Below are 9,668 nucleotides of genomic sequence, written 5' to 3' on the forward strand. Positions count from 1 at the left end.
CAATTATTTTATCAATTGACGTTGTGAAAGTACTGTCAAGATCGAGACCTATTGCGTCAAATTTTATTTATGCCCATCATCGATTGGATATCTATTTAGCGTATTCTAAACTCCAACCAATTATACATCCGTAAGTAGAATTAGCTTTACGATAAATAATTTTCTAAGTTCTATGTATAATAATCACAGACTCACGTTTTTTTCTGTCACTTCTAGCTTAATGTGTTAGAGAGAATTCGATCAACTATGACGCACTGAAAGAATGGTTTGGGACGAACTATACCGTACTTTTCAGATCCCAACTAAATTTTTGATACGGCAACTACGCATTTGTGACACCCGCGATTAAGTACCTCTCCTATCTCTCTTAGAATAAGTCCTTTTCTATTTTCGCGCAGCTCACCCGCCAGCTCTCGCTTGTCGCATTGTACTCATTCTTGTTTTATATAATTCAAAAATTGCAGAATTCGGACGATTTTCACATTTGGTCCCATTGAAGATAGCTATAATTGAGCTGTCAATTAAAGTTCATAGAACGAAATGTTGGCGCTTGGCTGTGTTGCCATGTTTTTTTAATAAACCGGGAAATAGCATGTGATTTATAATTAATAAAAATCCAATAGAATGTTAACAAACTAACAGTAAAAAAGAAATTCTTTCAAAAAATAATAAGAATAGTATTCCGGTACTTTCCACAGACATCTGGTAACCATCTGTAACAATCTGGCAACTGGTGGTTTGAGGATTGCCAAATCTATTAGCTTATTATCAAAGGCAAATGCCAAAAAAATATTGTAATAATTAACTGCAATTAATATGAGAAGAAACGAGTATTTATTTGTTCGTGTTGTATATAAAAAAATAAAAAAATTGCATAATTTATATAATATAATAAAAATGTATTTTTGAAAGCTTCTCTATTTGTAATTGAAGCCTACAACATATACATTATAAAGACATGACAACACCGTCAAACGTCAAAAATTTGTTTTGTGAATTTAATTCACAGCTCATTTGTAGCTATCTTCAATGGGACCAAATGTGAAAATCGTCCCTCATAACATAATATAAACAAAATGTACTTTTCTAAAACTTTATCTACTTATATTTGAAGCATACAGCATTTACATTATAAAAACATGCCACATGCCAACACTGCTAAACCAAATTTTTTTGTTCCATGTTTGACATTTGCGGCTATAATCAGCTTGTACTTTCGGTAAACTCAACCTAAGTGATGATCATGGTACAATGAATAATGAATATATGTGTTCATTATACCAAAGAATATAGACGCTTCTATATTCTTTGATTATACCCATACCATGGTAAATGATTATGAGTCGATCAGCGATCAGTATAAATATGTATTTTGGGGTTATAATAGCCACGCACCTTTAGGTAATGCTGGCAGGCCGCTATTACCCCCAAATTGTATTTATATAATACAGAGTATAAATTCTTATATTTCAGATGTCTCGAGTTTATAAGAGAAAACGTGACAAAGCACGATGGGATGCTGCGCAACTTAGTGCAGCAATAAATGCAGTAAATAATGACAGAAGCGTCCGTATTGTTGCAAGAAGTTTTGCAATTCCCAGATCTACAATTCAACTACGACTAAAGCGATATGATACAACAGCTGCTTCTTTAGGTCGTAATTCTGTATTTACCAAAGAAGAAGTTTTGACAAAGCAGGTCATAAAGTTACCAAAACATTTTTATGGGATAACTCCCACAGAAAAAAAAATACGCTGAAGAAAAAAATTTACATCACCCATTTTCCAAAGAAAAAGAAATTACTGGAAGAGACTGGCTTGGCGGCTTCCTTAAAAGAAATCGATTAAGGAAACCGTATGCGACAAATATTAACCGCATATCTGCTTTTAACAAAACTGAAGTAAACCTATTTTTCTCTAATTTAAAATCCATATTGGATAAATATAAATTTTCAGCATCCAAAATATATAATGCAGACGAGACAGGCATAACAACCGTCCAAAACCCCGGAAAAATACTTGCTGAAAAGGGACAAAAGAGAGTCGGCTTTATTACAAGCTCAGAAAGAGGTCAAACAACAACCATTATGTGCCATATAAGTGCCTCAGGAACATATATTCCACCTTTGTTTATTTATGCCCGCAAAAGGATGAAACCAAAGTTAAAAAAAAATGGGCCATCTGGTGCAGTCTACTTCTGCTCGGATAATGGATAAATGAGCAAATATTTCTCGAATGGCTCCAACATTTTTAGTGTAATGTGTAAAACCTTCAAAGGAGGATCCCGTTTTGTTAATCGTCAACAATCACAGTAGTCACTGTACATTAGAGACATATAATTTCTGTAAAGAACGAGGAATTATTGTGTTAACCATACCCGCGCACACATCGCATCGACTCCAACCGCTGAATGTAGCTTTTTACTCATCGTTAAAATCAGCGTCAATCAATTGAATGTGGCAATTATCTTTAGTCATCCTCATGAGCGCATCACGACATTTGAAATAGCTGAAATATCTAAAAATTCATACGGTCGCGTAGACACACCAGTTAAAGCCATTAAAGGTTTTGATAATACAGGAATATTTCCATATAATCCTGAAAATTTTACCCATGAAGACTTTGCTCCAGGTGAATCATTCATATCTACAAGAAAAAGATAAAAAGACACTAGATCAAGAAAAAAAAGTGGATTAGATAAGGAGAAGAATAATAAGTAAGTTAGGAGAATAAAGAAAGTTCGACACCTGACAAAAAGTTTGAAGTATCTTTTGTTAACATAATTCCACTACTAGGATGCTCAAAAGATGACTCAGTTGAAAATAAAAGATCCTACCACAAAAGCAGCAGGAAGCAACATTCCGAAATAATGACACCAACACTAATGAAGTTACTTCTAGAAGAAAAACAGCGGAAGAAGAAAGAGCAAATGAGAAATAAAGCCAGCAAAGCAACCAAACGAAAAATAGGCATAGAGGAATCCAGTCCTCCGCGAATAGTTTCAAAAAGAAATTGTATAAGAACACAAAAGATCACATAAGATATATCATCTGAAGATGAAGACGATGACCGTGATAGGGACGTTAACGAAGATATTTGCACAATTTGTGGCGAATTCGGTAAAAACAGTTAATTATTTTTTAAATGGGGGTAATAGTGGCAGTGGTCACTTTTACCCCTCGGCAGCGGGTAAATATGTAATTTTTGTTGTAAATAGAGTTTGAAGTATTAAGGTTTGAAGTTTTATTTACGTTAACAGTATAATTTTTAAAGCTATGTAGCAGTATAAATAAACTAAAATGCTTAGGCGGAAACTATTCCCCCCTTTCCCCTATAGGACGTTAATTTTGACGGATTCAAGAGACGTATGTGCTTAAAACCACCAAAGACATAGGTATCGACGGGTTAATGTTGTTGCCAACTTCCTAATTGATACATAATCCTAAGAAGTCGACGATAGTGTTCCAGTGTGCTTCTATATTATGTTGTTTCAAATTACTACTATCAGAAAACTGCTTAAAACAAATTTCACATTAATAAGGTTTTCCCCCAGTGTGTATTCTCATATGTTTTTTCAAATGTTTATTAGTAGCATAAGAGAGATCACAAATTTCACATCGGTATGGTTTTTCTCTATTGTGTATTGTTACGTAAAACAATATGAGTCATATTAAAAAAAACATGTAAACATCTTGTTTATTCAATTCTGTTGTAGATTTTACGAGAGCCTTCGATTACTTGGCAGAAATTTACCTGAAATGATGAGTCACGGGCCACGACCAGTTGAAAAACTAGTCTTAGCTGTTGACCTGCTTCTAATTTATTCGATGGCGTTCCCGTTATGTTCGAGTCTGCTATAGGGAATTCCGGAACTAACGGAGGTTTATATAAAGGAAAAATCTTATATGGAGTGAACAGTTAATAAAGAAGATTCGCGCTCGCGATATAAATGTTACGTTCGTTTTTTTTTTAATAAATTATGTAGTTTTAGTGATAAATAAATTAATATCAGTTATTGTGCTTTTTAATAAATTTAGATAAGAACCTTTTGATAAAGACATTATAAATTAAAGACATAACAATTAATAAATTCACAACAAGTGGTGTCAGAAGTGGGATCGAACATAAATTAGACTTATAATAATAATACAAGTGAATATAAAATAAATTGTGGAAATGGCTACGATTTATGAGCTGACAGTGACTAATTTAAGAAGACATCTCGAAGACAGAGAATTAGCTTCCACCGGAAAAAAGGCTGAGTTAGTCCAACGACTAAAGAACGCTTTGCTAGAAGAAGGACTAGATCCAGAGACTTATATATTTGAAGATGCTGTCATCTCGTCGATTTCGAAATTAGAGAACAAAGTTTCTGGCGATATTTCGAAAGTTTCTGGTGACATCGCATCATTAGAGAACAAAGTTTCTGACGATATTTCGAAGGTATCTTCTGATGTAGCCAAAGTTTCTGGTGACATCGCGTCATTAGAAAACAAAGTTTCTAACGAGATTTCTTCGCTGGAAAGCAAAGTCTCTGCTAATATCTCTTTGGAAATCTCTAAAGTAACTTCTGAGATGTCTGCCCTCGACGATAGAATATCTTCGTTAAAAAACCAAGTTGCTGCCGATATGTCGGCCTTCGAAGAAAAGATTAAAGAGATGGAAAGGAAGATGGAGGAAACAGGGACAGCAGAGAGAGGAAACAATTCAATTACAGTGGAGACAAAAGAAGAGACGAAATGTAAGTTGGAAACACGGCCGAAATTTGAAGGAAATGGAGGTTCTGTCCATGTGAAAGTCCCAACTTTCGATGGAAAATCGTCATGGAACAACTACATGAAACAGTTCGAATCAGCCGCAAGAGCAAATGGATGGTCTGAAAAAGAAAAGGCTGTAAACCTGACTATCGCTCTTCGAGGAGATGCCTTAGATGTGCTTCAGACCATAGCCGTAGAGGAGACCGATGATTTCGAACAACTGAAGAAGAGGTTAAATATGCGATATGGCCACGAACATTTGGAGCATGTATATCAGTCGCAGCTTAAAAATCGTAGACAGAAGAAAGATGAGGCTCTTCAAGAATATGAGGTAGATATTGCCAGATTAGTACGATATGCTTATCCAACAGCTCCCGAAGACATGATGGAAAAATTGGCCGTTCAGACGTTTATTGATGGTCTTCGTGATCATGAAATGCAGAGAACACTGCGATTAGCTCGTCACAAAACGCTGGTTGATGTCTTATCCGCCGCCCTCGAATACGAGTCAGCTACGCAGGCCTCTGGAGGATACAGTAAAGTTAGGACTGTAAAAGAGGAAGGAGATGAAGATAAACTTGACCAGCTCGTTAATATGATGAAAATTATTACATGCAAGAAAACGAAGACCATAAAATCAAGAAACTCACCATCAGGAAAACCAGAACAAGTCGGCTTTAGGGGAGCAGCTTCGACCCGGAACTTTTCCAAAGACCCTCTTATACTAATAGCTTCTTTGAAATGTCGTGAAGATAGTGTATATGTAGATGGAGAAATAAATGGTAAAAGACATACGTTGTTGGTGGATACCGGAGCGACCAGAACCATTATACGCCCGACAGTTATAAACAGTCGAAAGAAACTGTTACCAACGAGGTTGCGACTTCGGACCGCTACAGGTGAAAATGCCAACATTCATGGAGAAATCCAGGTACAATTGGGAATTGGAGCAGAAAAGTTTGTCCATACTGTTATAGTTGCTGACATCGAAGAGGATGTTATATTAGGAATGGACGTAATGAATATGCATGGATTCCAATTGGATTTCAAGAATAAGGTAATCAAAGTTGGCAACGAGGAAGTATTTCTCCATCCACATAATGACAACACTGTGCAAGCAGCCATTAAAGAAGATACAGTCGTGCCTGCGAGAAGCGAAACGATCATAGTAGCGCGACTACAGGGAATTGTAGACGAAGGGACACCTGTTATGATGGAGCCTTGGAACCACGACGATGAGGTTGGCCGTGGAATTATAATTGGAAAGGAATTGGTGACTTCGGCTAAAGAAATTCCTGTGAGACTTATCAATGTCAACGACTACCCAGTGACCATCAAGAAAGAGACAAAGGTAGGAACTTGTGTACCTGTGACATCCATAGTCCGTCAGGCGACAACATCTGATAATTCCAACGACAAATTCGACCAAATGGTTGCAGTTGCAGGAGAGTCTCTAAATCAGATGGAGAAAAGGAAATTAAGGGAATTTCTTCGACAGTACCGTGATATTTTCGTACCGAAAGGAGGAAAGACGAGAAGAACTACCGTTGTTAAGCATACAATTGATACTGGTAATGCTAAGCCAATTCGCCAAACAGCTCGACGATTACCACAGGCGAAAAGAGAGGAAGCTGAAACGATTGTTCAGGAAATGAAGAAAGACGGGGTGATAGAACCTTCTACGAGCCCATGGGTCTCTCCGGTGGTCCTGGTTAAGAAGAAAGACGGAACGACGAGGTTCTGTGTGGATTACCGTTTGCTGAACAACGTTACCAAGAAAGATAGTTATCCTCTGCCTCGGATCGATGACACATTGGACACATTGGCTGGAAGTAAATTGTTTTCTACTTTGGATTTGAAGTCTGGATACTGGCAGGTAGAAATGGACCCAGTAGATAAAGAAAAGACAGCCTTCACCACAGGATCTGGATTGTGGCAATTCAACGTTATGCCATTTGGACTCTGTAATGCTCCTGCGACATTTGAGAGGCTGATGGAAAATGTGTTGAGAGGGTTATCTTGGAAAACATGTCTGGTTTATTTAGACGACATAATCGTCTTGGGGGAGACATTCGAAGAACATCTGAAGAATTTAGAAAACGTTTTTAATCGACTTAAAGCTGCCCAATTGATGCTAAACCCCAAGAAGTGCCAGCTATTTCAAGGTAAAGTCAATTATCTGGGTCATATAGTCAGTAAAGAAGGAGTGGCCGTGGATAAAGGAAAAATCGATTCCATTAAGGAATGACCAAAACCAACTGACAAACACCAAGTGAGAAGTTTTCTTGGACTATGTACTTACTACCGAAGGTTTATTAAGAAGTTTGCAGATATCGCTAAGCCATTAACGCGACTTACGGAGGAAGCAAGAGATTACCGCTGGGATACAGACTGCCAAAATGCCTTTGAGACCTTGAAAAAGCATTTAATAACAGCACCAATTTTGGGGTATCCACTGCCAGAAGGAGAGTTCATTTTAGATACAGATGCAAGTAATGTGGGAATTGGAGGAGTGCTGTCTCAGATTCAAGGAGGACAGGAACGAGTCCTCGGATATTTTAGTAAAGTTCTTTCAAAACCTGAGCGGAATTATTGCGTCACGAGAAGAGAACTTCTGGCAGTAGTGAGATCAGTAGAGCACTTCTATCAATACCTCTATGGAAGGAAGTTTTTAATCCGAACCGACCATGCCGCCCTTAAGTGGTTGATGCAGTTTAAGAATCCAGAAGGTCAGATAGCCAGGTGGATCGAACGACTCCAAGAATACGATTTTAAGACTGAGCACCGAGCCGGAGTTAGCCACAGAAACGCTGATTCTCTTTCCAGAAGGCCATGCCCAGCAGAGTGTTCCCACTGCAACAAAACGGAATCCAAGGAAGCAGCAGTGCTAAGAACGACGATTGTCAACGACGACTGGACGCCTACTAAGATAAGGGAAGAACAAGAGAGAGATCCAGTTATACAGAAAATCCGAAAATGGAAAGAGGAAAACCGTCGACCACCTTGGCAGGAAATATCAAACCTATGCTCAGTAGTTAAGACGTATTGGGCCCAGTGGGACTCATTTATCGTCGAAGATGGCTTGCTCAAACGAGTCCTGGAAAATGATGACGGTTCAGAGAAGAGAAGACAGTTGGTGATCCCAAAGAGCAGAATAGCCGAAGTACTTCGTCAGTTACACGACAGTCCATCGGGAGGGCATTTTGGTGTAAAGAAAACCCTTCAGCGAATTCGGGAACGGTTTTATTGGATGAACAGTTCCGACGATGTAAAAGACTGGTGTAAGAAATGTACTATTTGTGCCACGAGTAACGGGCCTTACCGAAAAAGGCGAGCTCCTATGAGACAATATAATGTTGGAAGCCCGTTTGAAAGAATAGCTTTGGACATCGCTGGGCCATTTCCAGAAAGTGAAAATGGAGGCAAGTACATGCTGGTAGTAATGGATTACTTTACTAAGTGGGTCGAGATTTACGCACTTCCAGACCAGAAGGCCGCCACCGTTGCAGATAAGTTGATCCAAGAATATATCAGCCGATTTGGAGTGCCTTTGGAGATACATAGTGACCAAGGCAGGAACTTCGAAAGCGATCTATTCCAAGGAATATGTGATAGACTAGGCATGAAGAAAACAAGAACTACAGCATATCATCCGCAATCTGATGGTATGGTAGAACGGATGAATAGGACAGTTGGCAAATATTTGACAAAGATGGTGTCCGATCATCAGCGAGACTGGGACCAATACCTTCCGTTCTTCACAATGGCCTACAGATCTGCTGTTAACGAATCAACAGGCCAGACACCAGCCAGAGTCCTATTCGGACGCGAAATGCGACTACCTTGTGATCTAGAATTTGGGTGTCGACCTGGAGAAGATGTAGCAGGTGAAGATTATGTGACCGAATTACGAAGAAGAATGGACGATGTACATGAGTTGGTCCGTTCCCACCTTCAGATCGCTAGCGGCCGAATGAAGAAACGGTACGATACACAAGCCGAAAAGGGTTGCTTTAAGAAGAACGACAAGGTCTGGCTCTATAATCCCAAGAAGCGAAAAGGTTGTTCTCCCAAATTGCAGCAGTTTTGGGAAGGCCCATACCTAATTATGGAGAAGATCAACGATGTCATCTACCGAATAAGCAAGATTCCGAGGGGAAAGCCGATGATAGTACACCATAACCGGCTGGCGTCTTTCGAAGGTGACCACGACGTAGATGAAGAAGTGGAAGTAAACCAAGTCCAAGACGTGTCTGACCTCACGTTTGAGGAATTCATGGGTGCCTATGGAGGTACCGGTAAAGCAAGACATGGTGTTACCACTGAAGAAAAGCAAGATCTACTCGCGCTCCCCGATGACTACTCGCTGGCCCTTACCATCCCGGCCAGTATCAAAGACGCACCAGGGTTGGCATCCGTCTTTCGAAGGAAGTTTGGTCGAGTTGCAGAACTTCAATGCCAAGTGCCAGCTCCCGGTAAAACCTTGAAACTCCAAGATGCATCACGTTACCTTTTCTACCTGGTAACAAAAGACACTGCCCGTGACCAACCTACTTACCGAGATGTATGGGAAGCCTTACTTCAATTGAGAGAGCACGTACTAGAGTCCGACGTGCAAAAGTTAGCCATGCCAAAGTTGGAGTGCCGCCAATTAGATTGGAGGGTTATCCGAAATATGGTGGAGGAGATATTTAAAGACACCGAAGTCCAGGTGTTAGTCTGTTGCAATCCGCATAGTTACTGGTGCGGAGAGAAAACCGTCCCTTGTCATTTTTATACAACTGGAATTTGTAAAAGAGGGTCCAGTTGCCGATACCAGCATACCGTTCCGGTTCCAGTCCCGACAAGGTTCCAGGAGGAACAATATTTTAAGAGGGGGGCAATGTTACGATAAATTCTGACCCAAAACCGT

The sequence above is a fragment of the Diabrotica undecimpunctata genome, chromosome 2 (assembly GCF_040954645.1).
Source record: "Diabrotica undecimpunctata isolate CICGRU chromosome 2, icDiaUnde3, whole genome shotgun sequence".
NCBI lineage: Eukaryota > Metazoa > Arthropoda > Insecta > Coleoptera > Chrysomelidae > Diabrotica > Diabrotica undecimpunctata.